This window comes from Podarcis liolepis, assembly GCF_965112155.1.
Source record: "Podarcis liolepis genome assembly, chromosome: 14".
Classification (NCBI taxonomy): Eukaryota; Metazoa; Chordata; class Lepidosauria; order Squamata; family Lacertidae; genus Podarcis; species Podarcis liolepis.
The window spans coordinates 5196374-5218508 of NC_139569.1; the positions used below are offsets into that span (position 1 = coordinate 5196374).

The following is a 22135-nucleotide window of genomic DNA, read 5'->3' on the forward strand; positions in this document are numbered from 1 at the left end:
ACAGGGCAAGCCCTGGAGATGGAAGTCAATTGGGAAAGGGGATCACAGGGCAAGCCCTGGAGATGGAGGTCAATTGGGAAAGGGGATCACAGGGCAAGCCCTGGAGATGGAAGTCAATTGGGATAGGGGATCAAGGCAGGGCAGATCCCACATGCTATACTTTGTTGCCAGCTCCTGCAGGCTGAAGTTTGCAAGCTGCACCCCCAATCTTCTTAATATCTATATTTTAAGGGCACTCTCTCTCACCTGGAGATTCAAACCCGCCACCCGCTGCCTGGAGAGGGCCAGGCAGACCTGGAGACGTCAGGTCAGACCTGGAGGTCTGGCAACACTACACACACTTGCACTCATGCAGAGAGCATAAATCAGGCCTCTAATCCTTCTTTCTTTTCTGGAGCCTTCCGCGTGGCTTGTTGGGCTCGACAGATTTTTCCGCACACCATGCAAGTGTCAAAACAACAGCGGCCAAAGTAAATTTGGAAAGGGCAAGCTCTATTTTTCCCCTCAACGAACCTGATAAATTATAGGCTCCGAGGCATCTCTTTTAATTTCCTTTATTACCAGCAAAAATGAGTGGTAGTCTCCCCGAGAGCCAAAAACTCCCCCACCCGAGGCAGGCTAAATCTAATCTGTCACGGAATGGCACAGACACCCTGGAACCCAAAGAGGCTGCGATACGAGGCTGATCGCTTAAGCTGAACCAAACCGCTTGAACCGGTGGGATCCAGGGGCAGCAGTGGAGCTAATGTGGTTTTATTTTGCCCTCAGGCTAGGAGGATCAGTTTCTCAGCCACCGAGGAACCCAGCCCTCAACGAAACAGAGCTGAAGCGAGAGAAACTGAGGCAGCTGCATGATTTCTGGCACTTTAGTGACTGGTGACTTAAACTGACACGGCCATTACGGGAGAGCAGGTGTGCAGTCCTGGAATTCTGACTGACGGGGACAGATCGCTGCTGTGAAAAATCTCCTCACCCTCCTGGAGATCTGACTGACACCAACCCTGACAGGATGTGACTGTGAGGAACCTGGTGCCCACACGCAATCCTGATGGATCTCGACGGGTGCTATTGTAGGGAATGCACCCTCTTGAGTGACACTTATGGCATGTGGCTCAGAGGGCAGTTGTTCGGAGGGCATTCGGTTCTGACAGAAAGGGGGCTACCGTGAAGAGATTTGCCCTCGTGCCTCTTTCCTCCCGTAGAAGTCAAAGGAGAGTGTGTGATTGGAACTGACTTCACCTCTTTCTTAATAGCCCTGCCTTCGATTTGTTTGTGAACAAAGAGATGGAACCGACCCACTGGCTTTTGTATATTTGATTGACACAGCTGACACTTAGAACACACAGTGCAAACACAGGTAATGGTGCCATTCAACAAAGCTGATGGCCGGAGGATTCAAGATGGAGAAAAGGGAGCAATGTTGCTTCACAACATTGCTTAACCTCTGGAGCTTTCTGCTACTTGAAGTGTTGATGGCCACTCATTAGATGACTTTGAAGAGGGACCAGACCGTGGCAGAGGAGGCCGTCAGTGGCTACTAGGCATGATGGCTATTGTTGATCCCATTGGGGATCAACAGTAGGTGAGGGCTTTGGCATTTGTGATCTGTTTGCAGGGTTCCCACAGGCATCTGTTTAGCTCCAAATCACTGTTCTTCAGTCTGGGGTCCCCAGATGTGGGTGGACTACAACTCCCATCATCCTTTACCATTTGGCTAAGCTGGCTGTGGATGATGGGACTTGTAGTCCACCTACATCTTGGTCACAGGATCTGGATCAGGCCAAAGCCCCATCCAGCCCATCTCTTAGAGATGTCCCTTCTGGGAAGCCCTCCAGCAGGACATGAGCACAACAGCACTCACCCCACTTGGTATTTGTGGCAACTGGTATTCGGAACCATACCATCTCCAACAATGCAAGTAAAATATAGCTTTCATGGCTAAGAGCACACTCTCCAAGTGTCCTGATTTTCCAGGGACAATCCAGGAATTACAAAAGCCATCCCACTTTCTGATTTGATCCCGGAATGTCCCAGGTTTCTCTGTTTCCTACCCTCCATGTCTTGGAGAAGAATTAAAAGTGCTGAGGAGATCAGGAATTCCCCCTGTCCTTTTTTGGAAACGGGAGCCTTTGCTCTCTCTGTGGGTGGGTGCAAAAACAGAGTCCTGTTCACACTGAAAATAAAATACCTGCATCAAATGAAGGAAATGGCATACACTGGCATACAAAGCCCATGTTATAATTTTGAAGGAAAATGTAACCAATTGACTTCAAAGTCTTTCATTGCAATGTTTCAGCAGTCAGCCAATTTTTTTGGAAACGCGGGGAGCATTTATTCCTTTATTGTAAATGGAGCCTTATACTGCCTACTCAGAAGTAAATCCCACTGTATTCCATGACGCTTACTCCCAGGTAACTGGGTGAATGCTGTGCAGTCTTACACTGCAATCCTAAGCATTTTTACTTGGAGGTAAGTCCCACTAAGTTAATCCCTTCCCTCACTTTTTTTTTTACAACCATCCTGCGAGGTAGGTTCGGTGGAGAGGTTGTAATTGGCTACAGGTGACCAATGTAGGTAGGCAGAAGAACACCCCTATTTTCACTGGAGAAATGTTGGAGAGTATGTGGTACAGTCGTACCTTGGAGCCCGAACGCCTTGGCTCCCGAACAAATCAGCTCCTTAACGATCGAAACCCGGAAGTGAGTGTTCTGGTTTTTGAACGATTTTCGGAAGCTGAACATTCGGTGTGGCTTCTGCAGCTTCTGACTGGCTGCAGGAGCTTCCTGCAGGAGCTTCCTGCAGCCATTCAGAAGCTGTGCTTGGTTTTGGAAGTCAAACGGACTTCCGGAACGGATTCCGTATGACTTCCAAGGTACGACTGTAGTCTCATTTCTTTCATTTATGACTCACTTCCTAGGAAACATCCTGAAGCCGTTAACAATGAAGCACATTGAACACATCAATAAAAGCATCAACTATAAAAATGTATATAAAAACAAGCTCAAATTCAATGCAGACTGGGATAAGAATCTCCACTTAATATGTCTAATCCTCTGTGGGTTGTCTAATGGAAAGAGGAAACCTAGAAATAGATCTGGATATAGAAAGAAGGTGGAAATAAGAACCAACTAAGAGTGCCATTTTTATATAATAATAATAATAATAATAATAATAATAGTAGAGACATCATCTTGCCAACAAAGGTCCGTATAGTTAAAGCTATGGTTTCCCCAGTAGTGATGTATGGAAGTGAGAGCTGGACCATAAAGAAGGCTGATTGCCGAAGAATTGATGCTTTTGAATTCTGGTGCTGGAGGAGACTCTTGAGAGTCCCATGGACTGCAAGATCAAACCGATCCATTCTGAAGGAAATCAGCCCTGAGTGCTCACTGGAAGGACAGATCCTGGAGCTGAGGCTCCAATACTCTGACCCCCTCATGAGAAGAGAAGACTCCCTGGCAAAGACCCTGATGTTGGGAAAGATGGAGGCCAATGGCCCCACAAACATCACATGAATGACACAATGCTCTCCTACTTGTACCATCAGCAATCAGTATTCAGAGGCAGACTGCCGTACACAGCAGAAGTAAGTGCATAGCCATCATTGCTTGCAGTGACTGATAGCCTGATCATCAATGTGTGTAAACCCCCTTCTAAGCCATACAAGTTGAAGGCCATCACTACATCTTCTAGGAGCAGATTCCATAGTATAACGCAGAACTCTATGAAGAAGTCCTTCCTTTCATCTGTCTTGAATTTCCCAACATTTGGCTTCAGTCAATGGCCCCTGGTTCTAGTATTCATTGACAGCCAGTGTGGTGTATAGGTTGGAGAGTTGGACAAGGACCTGGGAGTGACCAGGGTTCAAATCCTCACTTGGCCATGAAGTTCACTGTGTGAACTTGCAAGCCAGCCATTGCCTCTCAGCCTAACCTACCTCACAGGGTTGTTATGTGGATTAAATGAGGAAGAAGAGAACCAGGTAAAGGTAAAGGGACCCCTGACCATTAGGTCCGGTCGTGGCCAACTATGGGGTTGCGGCGTTCATCTCGCTTTACTGGCCGAGGGAGCCGGCGTACAGCTTCCGGGTCATGTGGTCAGCATGACTAAGCCGCTTCTGGCGAACCAGAGCAGCGCACGGAAACGCCGTTTACCTTCCCGCCGGAGCAGTACCTATTTATCTACTTGCCCTTTGACGTGCTTTCGAACTGCTAGGTTGGCAGGAGCTGGGACCGAGCAACGGGAGCTCACTCCATCGTGGGGATTCAAACCGCCGACCTTCTGATTGACAAGTCCTAGGCTCTGTGGTTTAGCCCACAGCGCAACCCATAGAGAACCATGTACAGAGAAATGGTGGGATATCAAGGAAACAAACAAACAAACAAGAGGGAGGGAGGGAGGGAGAAGGGGGAAAAACATGACTCCATCCACTTTTTGCACAAGAAAGGTCAGACTCCAGCTGAGAATTAGGTGGGCGTCATCTTGCTGAAACCAACGGGTTTGGAAGTGCCTTGGATCATGGCCCAAGTGTGAATGAGGGAGAGAGGAGGCAGAACTGCGGTGAAAGGAGGAATAAAAAGGGAAATCAATTTTGTAGCGAATGTATTATGCAGGAGTGCCATGCCTTTTGCCTCCTGGCATGGCTTAATATCCATAAATCAAAGAGGAAGGAACTCTTTTTAATGTAGGATATGGAGGCCGGTCCTTAGAAAATTGCTCAAGGAGTATTAATAAGGAGAACAAGCTCGGAACGGCTCCAAATGAATTGGCTCCCGGCACCAGGGGATTCTGTGAATGTTCCATTGTAAGCTAAAATACCCTTTGATTGCAAGGAAATTTACAGGGTAGGATGGATTTAATCCCAGGGAACCCAGGACTGAGAGACAAAGATCCTAGCCGAGGCTGGCTTCTGAACTTGTGAGTATGAATCCTCCTACTTCTCTGTAGACCCAAAGTCCTCTTGGCCTCATAACCAACTCCCCGGCTGCTTCTTATGCTTTGATCACCCTCCCTGGACATCTAAGTAGCACCACCTCAATCTCTCTCCCTCCCTTCATCCCTCCCTCCCTTCAAAGCTTCTTAAAAAAATTCATCCAAAGTGTAAGCACCCACTACAAAAAGTTGCAGTGGGGAGTGCTTCTGGTCAGTTTTCCTGCCAGCCAGCCAGCCAGCCAGCTATCCCCCTTTTCAAGATACTCCATTCCCTTCCACCTCCCCTTTAATTTTCCATTCTCCCACTCACCCACCAACGCATGTTCAGAATTCTGTGGCCACTGAGCATGTTCAGCCCCCATTGGGCTGTTTGAGTCCCCACACTTTAAATATTTTTCTACTTCTGCCAGCCTTGAGGTTTGCTCAAATGCACTGAGGTTTGCCCAAACAATTTCCCTCATTTTTCCCCCTCACGACAATCCTGTGTGGCAGGTTACACTGAGAGAGAATGCCTGTCCCAAGATTGCCCAGGGAGGTAGGGATTTGAACCCAGGTCTCACAGGTTCTAGCCTAACAGCTCCACCATGCTGGGAGGTAGGTGCCCTCTGAGCCTGGCATTTTCCCAAGCCTGGTCCACCCCGTGTCTCCCCTGAGTTGCCTTCCTCTAAGTCCACCCCTGCTCACGTTTCCCCATGCTGATATTTTGATCGCGTGCTGATTTATTTCAATTTGATTGATTAATCAATTAATCAGTTAAACAGATGATTAATCAACCGCAGGACCATTAATCACCAATTGACAGTGCTATTATAATTCTTTGTGGCTGCTATAGAAAAATGAAATATTTAAGATCGAATTATGCCAAAACGGCTTTTCAGTCCACTTCACTTTGAGAGTAGCTTAATGGGTAGAGTTTTCGTTCTAAAGTTTCTGGCTTTGCTTTTTGAAAATGTCAGAGATTTAATAATGTTGTCAGCCCTGGTTGGAGGATGTTCTGAAGTTTGCCAGGGCCTCAGATGCTCCTTCCAATCCTCCCAGCTGCACAGGGACGTAATTTTACATCACCTGGCTTCATCCATTAAAATCCTCGTGCATATTCAAGGAGGCAGAGCAGGCCTCTCTGCAGCTGTCTGACTGGGTGCAGGCGTGCTTTGGACCCCCTTCCTCCCCAAATAAAAGCAGCTTGAAAACAACCCTTATTGGAACCAGCCATTTAGAAACAACTTAGACCTTTGGGATCCCGTAAACATGGATTAGCTGGAAGGCTTCCAACAAGCTCCCTCCCACTTCCCTGTTCTTTTCGTTCCCCCCAATATTTCAAGCTGAAATCTGAACTAGAGGATATTTCTGTGCAGCTCTGTAGATTTACAAGAGAATTTCAGCGAGTTCTGTGTTTTAGATCAAAGTAGCCAAGCCTGGCAAAAGGAGGACACAGATGGAAGGTGGCTTGATGGCTAACAGGCTGAGTGCAATGAATAAGAAAGTCCCGGGTTCAAATCTCACGCTCCTTAGGCAAGGTGCAGTTCTCAGGGCCTCAGCTTCCCCCATCTGTGAAATGGGAATAAAAAGATGACTGACCGACCTTGCATGGATTGGAAGATGATGCATAGGACAAGCTCTGAGTCCAGATATGACAGTCCCCTCACCCTCATATCAGAGAAATATAATTCAATGGGTTTCTTCCAAGGAAGGCACTGAACTGCACAAAGCATTTAAAGCAGGGGTCAGCAAACTTTTTCAGCAGGGGGCCAGTCCACTGTCTCTCAGGCCTTGTGGGGGGCTGGACTATATTTTTTTTGGGGGGGGGGAATGAACGAATTCCTATGCCCCACAAATACCCCAGAGATGCATTTTAAATAAAAGGACACATTCTACTCATGTAAAAACATGCTGATTCCCGGACTGCCCGCGGGCCGGATTTAGGCAGCGATTGGGCCGGATCCAGCCCCCAGGCCTTAGTTTGCCTACGCATGATTTAAAGCTTGGCCACAGTACATTATGCATTCGACATTTTAAGACTGGATTACTGCAATGCGCTATTTGTGGGGCTTCCCTTGCGCTTGATCTGGAAGCTGTGGTTAGTGCAGAATGCTGCAGCATAATTGCTGACGGCCGTGAGGCCTTCTCAGCAGATCTGCACTGATTGCTGATATGCTACAGAGCCCAGTTCAAGGCGTTACTGTATATAGAGCAATGAGCAAACAGACCAGTTTACCAATGAGATTGCCTTGCCCCAGATCCACCCACTCGACCTCTGTGTTCTGTAGAACTGGCATTGATAGAGGGGCCACAAAATACCCATGCTGCATTTCAAAAAACTGAATACTTTAGTGTGGCAGCAAATAAACTTCAGAACTCCCTGCCTATTGAGATCAAACAGGCGCCTTCACTGTACTCTTTCTGGCACCTGCTAAAAACATTTTTGTTTCGACAAGCCAACCCAGGTATCTAGAATGTTGATGTGATTTCACAGAACCACAGAATTATAGTTGGAAGGGACCCCAAGGGTCATCCAGGAAAATCCCTGACATGTCCTGACATGGTGTCAGAGGGGAATTTCCCCGAACTGGCAAAATGTCAGGGAAAACACGGATGGAAAAAGCAGCAGGGGAAAAAGCTCAATTCTGGTGGTTTTCTTAAAAAAAGCGAAACAACTTTGCGGGTGTCAGGAATTTTACTTTTTGAAATATGGCAACCCTATGTAAACCACTTTTAGGGTTTGTAGTTTTGGCGATCAGGGAGTGTGCAAATTTTATGAAATATAGAAACGACAGACACACTTAAAAATAATAATAATAGCCATCACGGTTTTGTAACCAGGCTGCTCCAGTGCCTTTGGGGCTGTGAGTTGTGCCTCACTGGGTGGATTTTGAGCAGGCAAGGAGATCAAGCAAAGAGGGATTCCTGGCACTTAATGCACAGAGAGGAGGACAAATGACCTCCCTGCCCCTTCCTGCGCGAAAGTCTGAAATGATGAAATTATATGCCTTAACCTCAGCGCCAGGCCAAGAAGCAAGAGATTCACAGCACCAAGAGCTGGAAGGAAACGGATCCAACAATATTCTCTACTCAGATAGTTAATATCTTATCTTCCCTGCTTGTTACAGACCAGAATCCGATGTAACTGTCACACGGAGAGCACAATTTATTCTGCCTTTCCTTCGGAGCATGTGTTATCGCCCCATGCTGATAGTTGACAGGCAATAGGAAATGGGCTTTTTCACTCCCCCATCCCTCTGCTTCGTGCAGCGAGATGGAAGTTGGCTAGCTGTGGCTCAAGGTCTAGATGTGAAGGTTGTTGTCAAATGGGGAATGGAGGCCTGGGCTCCACAGAGTGAAAGGAGGCTTTGAGGGAACAATCCATTCTTCTCCGCTCTCCTTAGGTGCTCTCAGACATTATCAACTGGGAAGTATTAAGCCTTGATTAACATCGGTCCAAAATAGCAGTTTTGAAACTCACCCCCACCCCCTGGCGACAGCAGCTAACCTTGGAACTTAAAAAATCATAATAATTCGGTAAAATGCTAAAGAAGCTCAAGGCTGGTGCAAATATTATTTAGTTGTTGCTTTTCCATCCCACATAGCTCAAGGTGGCAGGCAGTATTCTCCCTGTTCCTCACAATAATCCTGTGAGGTAGGTTGGGCTGAGAGGCAGTGACTGGTCACCGTCTTTTGGTGGTCCATTCTCAGGAGGCAAAACTAAGAGGGGGGAGTATTGGAGTGATTTGGGGAAGCAGGGAGGGAAATGGGGGTGACCATTCTACCAAAGATCTTCAGAAGGTATACATTGTGCCCCCCCCCCAATTTATCACCACAACAACCCTGTGGTCAGGTGCAGAGAGGCGTGTTGGTGCAACAGGATGATGATGATGATGATAATAATAATAATAATGTATTATTTATACCCCGCCCACCTGGCTGGGTTTCCCCAGCCACTCTGGGCGGCTTCCAACAAAATATTAAAACACAATAGTCTGTTAAACATTAAAAGTTTCCTTAAACAGGGCTGCCTTCAGATGTCTTCTAAAAGTCGTTTAGGGTGTGTCGTTTTAGCAGGTGAAACTGAATTTTCGCAAACTGCTTTGTGATTGGTCAACATTTATCTTGGTAAGTCTATGTTTGTACATAAACTGCTTTTGGAAAACCAAATAATTTTAATTTTACCTTCTGAAAATGTCAGGTAATAATAATAATAATAATAATAATAATCCCAAGTAACTTGGCAATCATTTCCCACGATTTCTGTGCCATTTCACACACACTTCATTCCACCAAACAAAACTAAATTATATTAATTTAACCAAAATTAAATCTTTTGAATTCCCATGTCGTTTTACAACTTTTCAGCACCCCTCCTTTCAACAATCAACCCTCTATCCCTGGGAACTCTGGGAAATGTGGCTGTGTGAGGGGAATAGAGGCCTCTGCACAACCTTAACAAACTACACTTCCCAGAATTCCTTGGGGCAAGCCGTGGCTGTTTAATGCGGTATCATAGCACTTTAACTGTCTGCTGCGAATGTGGCCTCTTTCTAGTTCCTTTGTACAAAAAGGGCAATGAACCCTGGGATTTTCTTAATCGCATTTAGCTAATTTCTAATAAAATAAGGAGGGGGAGTAACGGAGAAGCCAGAAATCTCCCTGACCTCTTCCCTTCAGGATCATCTCCTCTCCAGCTCCCTTTCCACCGTCCTCCTGCCTTGCGCCGCTTCCTGCCAATCACCGCCCGGGTTCTCCGTCTTGCCGCTGCCTCTATTCCCTCGGCCGCCTCCCTCCGTACGCGCTGACCCACTTTAACTGTCAGATTTACAGCCGAGCAGTTCACTGGCGGGGAGAAGATGGATTCGCAGAATAAATTTTACAGAGCAAGGGGAGCCAGCCGTAGAGGAATGAGCTGAAACGGTGCGCACTTGTGTTTGAGAGAGAGAGGCACATATGCACACAGAGAGAGAGAGAGAGAGAAGGAGGATGGCATCAGAAGAGAACAAGGAAGCAATAGAGGCTGGGAGGCGAAGGGGACATGCAGCTGTCGAGATGCACGGGTAATGGGCAAAAGAGAGAAGGAAAGCGGAGTTGGAGAGCATCACTCAAGAGGCCAGAAAGAAGGAAGGCAGGGGGAAATCTTATCTGCACAGCGATGCCTGCAGCTTCAGGGGAGACATGCAATTGATGGAGGAATTGGTTTTCTCTTTCGGTAGAAACAGGAAGATACAGTGGTACCTCAGGTTAAGTACTTACCGTATTTTTCGCCCTATAGGATGCACTTTTCCCCCTCCAAAAATGAAGGGGAAATGTGTGTGCATCCTATGGGGTGAATGCAGGCTTCAGGAAGCTATCCGCAAGCCTGGGGAGCCCCTGCTGAGCAGCGCACCCTGGGCTTTGGGCAGATATCCGCAAGCCTTGGGAGCCCGGTGCGATTTCCCGCCAGGCTCCCAAGGCTTGCGGATAGCAGCCTGTTCTGGGGGCTGGGGTCGGGGGAAGCTCGGGCTTCCCCCGCCCCAGCCCCGTGCCTGGGGGGGGGGAATAATTTTTTTTCTTTATCCCCCCCCCCAAAAAAACTAGGTGCGCCCTATGGGCTGGTGCGCCCTATGGGGCGAAAAATATGGTAATTCGTTCCGGAGGTCCGTACTTAACCTGAAACTGTTCTTAACCTGAAGCTCCACTTTAGCTAATAGGGCCTCCCACTGCCGCCATGCCGCCGGAGAATGATTTCTGTTCTCATCCTGAAGCAAAGTTCTTAACCTGAAGCACTATTTCTGGGTTAGCGGAGTCTGTAACCTGAAGCGTATGTAACCTGAAGCATATGTAACCCGAGGTACCACTGTAGAAAGTTGGCCCATCTAGCTCAGCAGTGCCAACACTGACTGGCAGCAGCTCTCCAGGGTTTCAGACAGGGGTCTCTCCCAGCCCTAACACAGAAAAGCCACTGGGGACTGGACCAGGGCCCTTCTGTCTGCAAAGCAAATCCTCCACCACAAGGGATACCGGAAGGCATCCATTTCCATTGCAAACCACATTCATCGCATGGAGCGCTGCTTCCATTCTTCTGCAGTTTGGCTTATGACAAAACCTTATTCGTCCCGCCGCCCACTGTGGCAGAATATTATGCAATCGCTTATGCAATTAATGACACGCTTGCAGGTACATTATTCCACGCCGCTCATTTTGATGCAAAGGAAACAGAATGGGGAAATAAAACCATAATCAATTAAATGTTGTTTGCAGACAGAAAGCAAAAGTGAAGAATGATCATAGCATCTGGATTGATTTCCGTTCCAGACATGGGGCGAAGAAGCGAAAACGTACAATGTCCACTCCCATTTCTATTGGAATTCTCCAGTATACCTATCTGCTGCTCACTCCCCTTGTGGGTTTTCTGAGCTCTTCTGAGTACGGATATAGCTCCTGGAAAGTTTGAGAGGCAGTATGGTATATTGGTCAGAGACCAGGACCTGGGAGATCAGAGTTCAAATTCCCACTCAGCCATGGAGCTCACTGGGTAACTCACTGTCTCTCAACTGGGTAATTCACTGTCTCTCAACCTGGCCTACCTCACAGAGTTGTTGTGAGGATAACATGAGGAGCAGGAAAACAACAACAACAACAATAATAACAATAATAATTTATTATTTGTACCCCGCCCATCTGGCTGGGTTTCCCCAGCCACTCTGGGCGGCTTCCACAGAAACCAAAAATACACTAAAATATCACACATTAAAAACTTCCCTGAACAGGGCTGCCTTAAGATGTCTTCTGAATGTCAGGTAGTTGTTTATCGCTTTGACATCTGCTGGAAGGGCGTTCCACAGGGCGGGTGCCACTACCGAGAAGGCCCTCTGCCTGGTTCCCTGTAGCCTTGCTTCTCGCAATGAGGGAACTGCCAGAAGGCCTTCGGCGCTGGATCTCAGCGTCCGGGCAGAACGATGGGGGTGGAGACGCTCCTTCAGGTATACAGGACCGAGGCCGTTTAGGGCTTTAAAGGTCAACACCAGCACTTTGAATTGTGCTCGGAAACGTACTGGGAGCCAATGTAGGTCTTTCAAGACCGGTGTTATGTGGTCTCGGCGGCCACCCCCAGTCACCAGTCTAGCTGCCGCATTCTTGTAGTTTCCGGGTCACCTTCAAAGGTAGCCCCACATAGAGCGCATTGCAGTAGTCCAAGCGGGAGATAACCAGAGCATGCACCACTCTGGCGAGGCAGTCCGCGGGCAGGTAGGGTCTCAGCCTGTGTACCGGGTGGAGTTGGTAGACAGCTGCCCTGGACACAGATTTGACCTGTGCCTCCATGGACAGCTGTGAGTCCAAAATGACTCCCAGGCTGCGCATCTGGTCCTTCAGGGGCACAGTTACCCCATTCAGGACCAGGGAGTCCTCCACACCAGCCCGTCCCCTGTCCCCCCAAAACAGTACTTCTGTCTTGTCAGGATTCAACCAGGGAGTCCATCCATCCTCCAACCGCCTCCAGGCACTCACACAGGACCTTCACCGCCTTCACTGGTTCTGATTTGAAAGAGAAGTAGAGCTGGGTGTCATCCGCATATTGATGGACACCCAACCCAAACCCCTGATGATCTCTCCCAGCGGCTTCATATAGATGTTAAAAAGCATGGGGGAGAGGACGGAACCCTGAGGCACCCCACAAGTGAGGGCCCAGGGGTCTGAACACTCATCCCCCAATACCACTTTCTGAACACGGCCCAGGAGGAAGGAGCGGAACCACTGTATGACAGTGCCCCCAGCTCCCAGCCCCTCTAGACGGTCCAGAAGGATGTTATGGTCGATGGTATCAAAGGCCGCTGGGAGCTCCTTGGAGGAATGGTGGAAGGTAGATACAGTAGTACCTTGGCTCCCGAACGCTGCAAACCTGGAAGAGCTTTTTCCGGTTTGCGAATGTTCTTTTGGAACCCGAATGTCTGGCGGGGCTTCCTCGGCTTCTAATCGGCTGCAGGAACTTCCTTCTTCCTGCAGCCGACCAGAAGCCATGATTTGGTTTTTGAACATTTTGGAAGTCGAACAGACTTCCAGAACAGATTCCATTTGACTTTCAAGGTTAGACTGTAAATAAATTGAAATGAGACGAAATATTCAAGCAGATCTACCATGCGTAATTCGCACAGGCTGCAGGAGTGAGATTCTCTTGGACCAGATTTTGGGTTGTACTGGCAAAACGTTTCACTTTCCCTTTTATTGTGGAGTACCTAATCGCTCAGCCAAAGTGGGCGGGTGGGTGTGGCTGGTAGACTGCACAAAAAAGGCTTTTCATCTCATGTTCACATATCAATTGGTCATTGCTCAATCCATGGATCCAAGGTCAAGCCAACGGGGCTTGAGGTCTCTAAGCCAGGGGTCAGCAAACTGACCGCGCCTCAGGTGTCTCCAGTGCCAATAACATGGCGGGCTGGAGGGGGGGGTGGAAGCGCCTGCGCATACGTTTCCACACACGCTATTTCAGGCGCACTTCCGGGTCGGAGGAGCACCGTAAATAGCTTATGCGCATGTGCACAGGCCTCCTCCAACCCAGATGTGCACCGGAAATAATGCGTGTGCATGTGCACAATGCTTGCGCATGTGCGCAAGCAATTTCCGATGCTCCTCCGACATGGAAGTGGGCAGCCGCGCAGCACAGCGCCGGTAAGAGTGGGCAGCAGCAGCGGGCGGCAGGGGTCGCCGCAAGCTGGATAAACGAGTCCCTTGGGCCTTATCGGGTCCGCGGGCCATAGTTTGGGGACCCCTGCTCTAAGCCTTGGGAAGAGGCCAGCCAGCCAAGCCTCTCTCCCTGCCCTCTTCATTTCCCTTGGCAAAAAGCACCTGCCCAGTGTTTTGCTACCAACTTCACCAGAGTTTGCTCCTGTCCCTGTAACTGACAACAACAACAACAACAACAACAACAACAACAACAACAACAACAACGTCTCCTGGCCCCAGAAGGAGTCTCTTCTGCACTGGATGGAAGCTGCAAGATGTGCCTGGGGAACTTTAATTAGCTCAAGGGCTGGCTGCAATCTCCATAGCTGTCAACGTTTCCCTTTTTTAAAGGGAAATTCCCTTATTCTGAATAGGATTCCTGCCTGTTTGCTTGCCTGCCTGTGGTGGGTGGGGCCAGAGGCAAAAATGGGTGGGGCAATGAATATCACCCCAAGTCTGTGTACATGGATATCATAGAACTGTAGCGTTGAAAGGGACCCTCAGGATCATCTAGTCCAACCCCCTGCAATCCAGGAAGATGCAACTGTCCCAGACGGGAGATCAAACCTGCAACCTTGCCGTTATCAGCATCACGCTCTACCCAACTGAGCTATCCAGGCAGAGGGCTAAATTCCAGTCCCACAAAAGTCAAGAGATTTCTACATGCACACAGCACAGTCTCCAACCTCCATCCAGGCCAGAAAGAAGCATGATCACAGTTCACACAGACATATTTAAGCCCTGAGGCATGTTCAGAAGGAGGGGAGATGCGTGGCCTGGGGAGACGGCTGGAGAGGGCCAGTTGGAGAGATCTGGAGGGCCGTATTCAGCCTGCAAGCTGGAGTTTCCTCATCCCTGCGTAGTAGTGTAAGACAAGTCCAGAGTACTCCTATGCCAGGAATACTTAAGGCAGTGTTCTTCAACCTTGGGTCCCCAGTTGTTCTTGGACTACAATGCCCATCATCCACAGCCAGATGAGCCAGATGTCAGGGATGATGGGTTTTGTAGTCCTACAACATAAGGGGACCCAGTAGCACTGTTTTAAGGGATTCTGCCGCCCTAGGTCAGTGGGAAATCTAGTGCACCATCCTGCTCTCACAGTGGCTGACCAGATAACTGTGAGAAACCCTTAAACAGGATCTGAGCACCAGAGCAACTCTCCCTTCCTGTGGTTTCCAGCAACTGATATTCCGAAGCATTGCTGACCCCGAATATGGACCCATTGATAGCTTTTCTTCCATGAGAATGAAATGCTGTTTAGATGGTTTAGTGGTTTAGATGCTTAGTGCCTGAATGGTGTTCCAGGGAAGGCGCACACTGGGGAGAGAATCATAGGATTTTTAAAGTTGGAAGGGACCACATGGTTCATCTAGTCCAACCCCCAGCAATGCAGGGGTCTTTTTTGCTCCAGGTGGGGCTTGAACCCAGGACCCTAAGATTAAGAGTCTCGTGCTCTACTGACTGAGCCGTCCCAGAGGCAGAAAATGCCAGGCGTTCAACCCCAGCTCTCCAACACGAGTTGTATGGGATGAACTGGGGGGGGGGGATCCATCCCGATGACGGATGCCTGGCCCTCCCTCGCAGGGCTGTTGCTGTGAGGCCAGGCTCTTTGGAAGAGGAGCGGAACTACGAGTGCAATAAACCCACTTCATCCACCAGCCGCTTTGCAAGTCTGGTCACATCAGCTTCGGCATGCAAATGGGGAATCGCGCTGGATGAGCCACAGTCAAAAACAAACCGAGGTTCTCAAAGGTGCCAAATATGAAAGAGATGAATGAGATGAGAGGATTTGAGAATGCAAATGCTCGCAGAGTGAAAACACCCCATTAGGATCTATGAACAGAGAGCAGAGGAGACTTTGCCAGTGATCTAATTTGCACAGCAAGTGTAGAGCGACACTATATTTAAATCTTAAAGATGAGCAGAGGGTGGTTTTTTTTTTCCCCACCCCCACCCCGCTTTAATTAAATGGATGTGAATTTAAATGGGTTTTGTTTGTAAGCGGCTAGGATGCAGGTCTCATCTGCTGGGTCAACGCCTGAGCTAAGGGGTGCAATTGCACCACAAACATCTTATGGGGGGGGGGGGGAGAGAACAGGCAGGAGAGATCCGCTCAGAACCCGCTACTGTTTGTTTCAACATCAAGTTAAAGCAATTTTAATGGCAGGCAGCTTGGGGGCCCGTCTGCCACTGCTTAGTCTGCAGCCAGCCCATCAAATAAAGTGCAGATTGAATTATAATAATATAGTAGGAGATCACTTTATTTGATGGGTTGAATTCGGACTAAGTAAGCGACGCTTCCGGAATCATGGTTGTAGTCCCACCGATTTCATTTTGAACTAAGTGCATCTAATGTAGTCTGGATTTATACCTGTTTATAGTTTGCTACCTTGTAGATCAGGGGGTGGGAAATCTCAGCCCCAAGGGCTGAATGCAGTGCCAGTTTTACATAGCTATACAAGCTATAGCTTAGGGCCCCACTCTCTTGGGGGCCCCAAAAAAATTTAAAGGGAAAAAAATATAAGATAAAAAACAAATAAAATAAAACCTACATACAGTTAGAGCTTAATAATTATTTCACTGTTAATACACTTCTTAATTGTATTTCACTATTAATATACTTCTTAATTGTATTTCAGTTCAACAATTACTTTGATAAAATACATATTTTGTAATGTGCAAATGGCTTTAGATACCTATTAGGTCTATAAATTACCATATAGCATATATTCAACACAAAAAAGTGACAATTTGTTGTTGACAAAGGACAGCTGGACATATATAGGGTCACATTACCTTCAGTAGCTTAAAAGGTAAAGGGACCCCTGACCATTAGGTCCAGTCGTGACCGACTCTGGGGTTGCGGCGCTCATCTTGCTTTAATGGCCGAGGGAGCCGGCGTACAGCTTCCAGGTCATGTGGCCAGCATGACTAAGCCGCTTCTGGCGAACCAGAGAATGGAAACGCCGTTTACCTTCCCGCCAGAGCAGTACCTATTTATCTACTTGCACTTTGACGTGCTTTTGAACTGCTAGGTTGGCAGGAGCAGGGACCGAGCAATGGGCCTCATCGAACCTAAATCTGGCCCTGGCTGAATACAGCACCAAATGCCATGTTATCTGGCCCTCAGGACCCCACCCCCAGGCCCTCACCACCCTCAAATTTCTACCCCAGGCTGGAATGCCTCCTTGAACTGGAATCATGGCTCTTTTCCCTCCTGGAGGGATGTGAGAGTGCTCTGGTGCCTGCGGAGAGTCCTCTGGCCTTTGCGCAGCTGAAATATCACCTACTGTAGTCATGCTTAGGGTTGCCAAGTTGACAGCATCCCAGACCCTGAGACTTCAGAGCTCAAACCTAAGACTTAGGGGTGGAGCCTGATGATGTAATGGGTGGACCCTGGTGATGTCATTAAGCACGACACGTTAAGCCTTATCTGCGGTGGCTGAGAGCATGTCATTCAAATAAAAAAACCCCACAAAGTCTGTGCATGTTGCTGGTTGGAAATCAACATGGAAACCTTCGCTAAAGTGGGAGCTCCCAGGTGCAGTTGATTTGAGGGGACTATTCCTTCTCACATGTTTAGGGAGCCTGGATAGGGAATATCCCACGGAGGACCTTACGGTCTTCAAACAAAAACATATTGGAGGTCCCAGGCCACAGGGAGGTTAGGCTCGGTTCAACCAGAGCCAGGGCTTTTTCGGCTGTGGCTCTGATCTGGTGGAACACTCTGTCACAAGAGACTAGGGCCCTGCAGGACTTGACATCTTTCTGCAGGGCCTGCAAGACAGCTGTTCCACCAGGCCTTTGGCCAGGGCACAGCCTAACCCCCTCCTTTGGCAATCCTCACAGAACTCTAGCCCAATGGTTGCCATTAATCTGATTTGAATTAATTTTATAATGAAATGATTTTAGAATGTTGTATTTACTTTACTGTTGTTAGCTGCTCTGAGCCCGGCTTTGGCTGGGGAGGGCGAGATATAAATAAAATTTTAGTATTATTAATATTCAGGATAGCCTACTGCAGCGGTTCTCAACCTGTGGGTCCCCAGATGTTGTTTGACTACAATTCCCATCATCCCTGAGCTCTGGCCTTGCCAGAGAAAGGCTGGCCTACCGGCTTCAGAAGGGTTTCAGTGCTCTCTGGCCAAGCACCTCCTGAGCAGAGGCAGATTACGGGCTGGGCAACCGGTTCCCGCGCACTAGGCGCTGAGCCGAGGGGGGCGCTGCAACTATGACACAGTACATGTGCAGCATGGAAAGCAGGAGGGTGCTAGATTTTGGCCTGCACAGGGGCGCTGCTGAAATCTGAAAGACCAAAGTCTGCCCCTCTCATGAAAAATCTATTGTACAAAGAGGAGAGCCTAGGCTGGTGGTTTTCAATGAGGACATCCCTGGAGAGTTTGTGCTATAATTTGCAGGCAGTTCCTGCCAGGCTGAAGCTTGTAAGCTGTGTGCACAGTCTCTTTGGTAAAATCTCTTTTATTAGAGGCACTCTCGCCCACCTGGAGATTCCAGCTCTCCCTCCGCCCCCCTGGAGGAGGTCAGGCAAACCCGGGGACTTCAGGTCAGCCCTGGAGGTCTGCCAATCCTAGCCTGCTGCACGAGCCGCAGCTTCCAGGCCAGCCACAAGGGAAGATGGACACAGAGGGCCCTGCACCGATCCTACTCTGGCGCTGCCAACGGCGGTGGTCAAGCCGCGCACTTTTACGAACCTTGGCAAAATTCATCTGTTGGGATTCCCAGCGTTGAGCACGTTGGGGATATTGGCTGCCAGGGGGCTGCTCTCCCTAGTGAGGTGTAAGGGAGCGTTTGCTGGTAGGTGGCAGGATTAAAGTGTTATTCCTTGTAAGCCGTAATCTAAAAGAGCTCACTCTGACTCTCTCGGGCAAGCCAGGGTCAGGCGGCTGAGGATCGTGGGAGGAGAATCAGGTCACTAGATATTATGAGGCAGGAGCAAAGGAGTGCTGTTCCTGGCAGAGAGCAGAGGAGTTAGCAGCTAAATTGCAGGAAATGTGCAAATGTTTGCGAGTGTGTGTGTGTGTGTGTGTGTGTGTGTGTGTGTGTGTGTGTGTGTTCATTTTCTCTAATTAATTTCAATACTGCCCTCCTTAATGAATAGTAGCAGGGCAGCTGACTCACAGAAAACCGATATGAAATGTACAATGCTCCTAATACTTCTGTGCTTTTTTTCCTGATTCACGTTTGACTGACAGACTCTTGGTAGAGAAAACTGTTATTTTCATAAATACGTTGGAGGGTGAGATGCACTTTGTTTTGAAGGGCTTCCGCTCGGATTGTGATTCTCCCACCTGGAAGACTGAGCGGAAACAAGCCAACAAAAACCCCTTTGTTGAAATGCGGCTCTTATCTCGTGGAAAATGCTAAACGAATTAAAGCCCTGCGCCCCGGCAAATCTATTTGAGAGCCACCAAAAACAAAAAGAGGATTTCTGACCCCAGCCGAAATCACGTTCATTTGCATAATTTATCCAGTTTGCATAATTTATTCTCCATTTTATTTTACAAGTTGCATAATTTATGATCAGTGGCGTAGCGGTAAATTCCGATTCCCCCTCTCCTCTCCCACGCAATCGGCTGCGATGTGCTCTAGGTGCCTTCCACAGACTTCTCTCTTAGGCATCTCCTGTTAATTTCTAGATTGTATTGATCAGTAGTGTTTTGATTTCAGATTTTATTCACACTCTGCATTTTCATTTTATTTGCATCCCAGCCTTGTGATTTTACGGCTTTTCCCTTTGCAAAACCACTTATAGATCACCCGTAGTCCATAGGCAGATTCAATAAATGTTGGGGCCCCCTAATTTTGAAGTCAGCGAGAGTCCTCTGATTTTTTAGGAACAGCATGACAGCAATCCTATGCAAATACATCTGGGAATAAAGCCCTATTTGATGCCAGAGGTGCTTGCTTCTGACTGCATTGGGTAAAACACATTGAGCTTTAACAAAGATCTTCGGCTGGCTGAAACCTTGAGCTTTTAATCAGAAATGCAAACAATGCTGCAAAGAAGTGTTGCAGTTTAAATTCCTAGTGTGAACAAGGAAGCCCATCAAAGGAAACCGAGAGTTCATCCATACTTCTGCTTGGCCTGTGCCTAGAAATTTAATTTAATTAATCATGATTATAATAGAAAGTATGGGTATAGTGCTTTTTAGGCATGGGTCCGAGTGGTTTTTCATTTGTCCTGCCACTTTCCCCAAGAAAACTTGTTTATTGCTGAATCGGAACAAACATCAATCCGTAGGAACATCGATGGATGTTTGTTCTGATTCAGCAGTAAAGAGCGGGTTTTCCTGGGGGGAAGTGGCAAGTGTGGGGTGTGATATGTAAGTAGCACTCAAGTACAACATTCCTTTTTTTATTAAATATTAATTGGGTTTTATAACAAATAAAGACGCAAATCTCATTCATCAAGATATATACAAATGTTCTGCCTCTCGTCCTTCGGACTTCCCTCAACTCCCCCTCTACTGAGTTATTTGGTTTTGTTTATTGCATCCTGCTTTGTATCAAAGTAAATTCCTTTATCATTCTCTAAAATGTCTGTTACTCAAGTACAACATTCCCTGTTTTCCTAGAATGGACATGCAAGGGGATGTTTGGTCCAGCCAGTCAAAAATTTCCTTTTTCCTCCTGGGCTGGAGCATCCTTCCTTTGCATGTGACTAGAGGTGGGCGTGACCTTACCTGTCCAGGTAACAAAAGGGACAAGGCATGCAGCATTCTCTCTCTTTTTGACTTCCTCCGACGTTGGAGCAGCTTTTAGCTAGAGATGCTCTATTGGCTTTCATCCAACAGAGGACACTGGGATTATCCCCCATATGGGATAGCTCCACATGTATATAATTTGTAACTAAGTCTGCCTTCAGGGATCCATCTGTGAACTGATGTGAGTAAACTGCTTTTATATACTTTACACAAGATTGTGGTGTGCTTATTCTTTTAAGAGGGATATAAGGGAACTTACCAGGAACCTGATAGTGAGAGGCTTACACAAGCCTGCAACCAGCTACCCGCTGTGTGTTTAAAAGGTGAATGTGAAGCTCTGCTAAGTAAAGGAACTTGCTAGTGCAAGTTAGGAAGGATATTAATAAACAATATATCCTCTCCTGCCTCCCTGAACATTCCCACAGCAAGACAAGCGGAAATGTGGAAGAGTGCTGAAAGGTCAGGAGTTGAACCCGGGATTTCACTCACAGACTACCTGGGCTTCATTCAGTACTGAGCTGTTGCCAGGGCTGATCTGCAAGAGACAAGTCAAGGAGTCCGAGCTGAGACAAGCACACCAGAGACTGGGAGGTTGTTGCTGCTCAACAAAGTCCCAGCCTTTCACAGCTGTGGACCTCCAAAGAAGCTGAATGATAGCAGATTCAGGGCACACTAAGTGCATCTTCACACAGTGCATAGTTGGACTATGGAACTCCTTGCCACAGTCATGGCCGCCAACTTGCCATTTAAAGATTACTGGAGGAGATGGCTAATCAGCGACTCCCAGGCATGGTGGCTACGTTCTTCTGCTGCTGTTAGAGGAGCGGCCTATGGATGCCACCGGATGGGAACTGGTGGGGAGAGTTGCTGTTGATCTCAGGTCCTGCATACGGGCTTCCCACAGGCAAGAACAGGATGGGCCACTGGCCTGATCCAACAGGGCTCATCTTACATTTGTTTCTGTCCAGGAGGGCCCAGTGGTCAGCCAAGGTGGGCAAGGCCAGACCAGAGCATGGGAACGCATCACTGCCAGGAAGGTGCCCAACTGCGTTTAAAGGAGCTCATCACTCAGGGCAGCTGCACAAAGACGTTTCCCTGCTCTAACCCCTGGCAGTTTGGCCATGATGATCCTCCTCTGCCTGGCCTGCTGCCCTTACTAAGCCTCTAAGCAAGCTGATATCTGCCTTCCCATTAGTTCTCTTGGAAACATACCTAGTTATTTAAACAAGCAAAGAAAATACTGTACATCATAACAGCATAACCACAGCTGTTGCGTTACTGAGTGACTGTTTTGCAACCCTGCACTGGCTGCATTCACAGCTGGACTTGGGGAGGGTAGTTTAGAGACGTGGCTTCCTCTGTCTCTGTGAATGCTTTGAAAGGGATAACAGTCTAAGAACCCTGCAGGAATTGTTTGCTAATTAGACAACTTCGCTCCCCCGGTTCTGTTTATTTTTAGTCTCAAGTGCATTTCTGGGCAGGTCAGCGGCACTTCCATTGTTCCAGAAAAGCAGCAAGAGAGAAACTTCTGGCTTACAATTTGCCTTCTGGGCCCAAAATATGTGAATACTTTTTATAGGGAGATGCAGGTTTGCTTGGCGTCAGGTGTGAACCAGAGATTTTTGGGTGTCAGCAAGGCTGGAAAACCCAAAGCGCTTGTCCCCTTCCCCATGCACACCGACCGACTCAATCTTCCCTGACCCTTCAGTGACCTTCAGATAATGTTGGACATCAGCTGCTATCAGTTCCAGCCAGCAAGGGCCAGTGGTCAGGATTGATGCAGGTTGTGGTCC

General features: G+C 48.0%; 2 protein-coding genes across 7 annotated transcripts in view; one reads left to right on the top strand and one right to left on the bottom strand.

The window, feature by feature from the left end:
* ELFN1 (extracellular leucine rich repeat and fibronectin type III domain containing 1) overlaps window positions 1-22135 on the bottom strand; it is a 248652-nt gene that overhangs the window by 51118 nt on the left and 175399 nt on the right. Inside the window, exon 1 of one of the 6 annotated variants that reach the window (XM_083474726.1) lies at window positions 9579-9792. The exons of the other annotated variants lie outside the window; for them this stretch is intronic. The gene's annotated coding sequence lies outside the window, so the exon portion shown is untranslated. Of the gene's footprint in view, window positions 1-9578; window positions 9793-22135 lie in introns of those variants that run through there. 6 annotated transcript variants of the gene reach the window in all.
* The window catches only part of PSMG3 (proteasome assembly chaperone 3), a 340750-nt gene that overhangs the window by 6806 nt on the left and 311809 nt on the right, over window positions 1-22135 (top strand). The gene's annotated exons all lie outside the window — the stretch shown is intronic.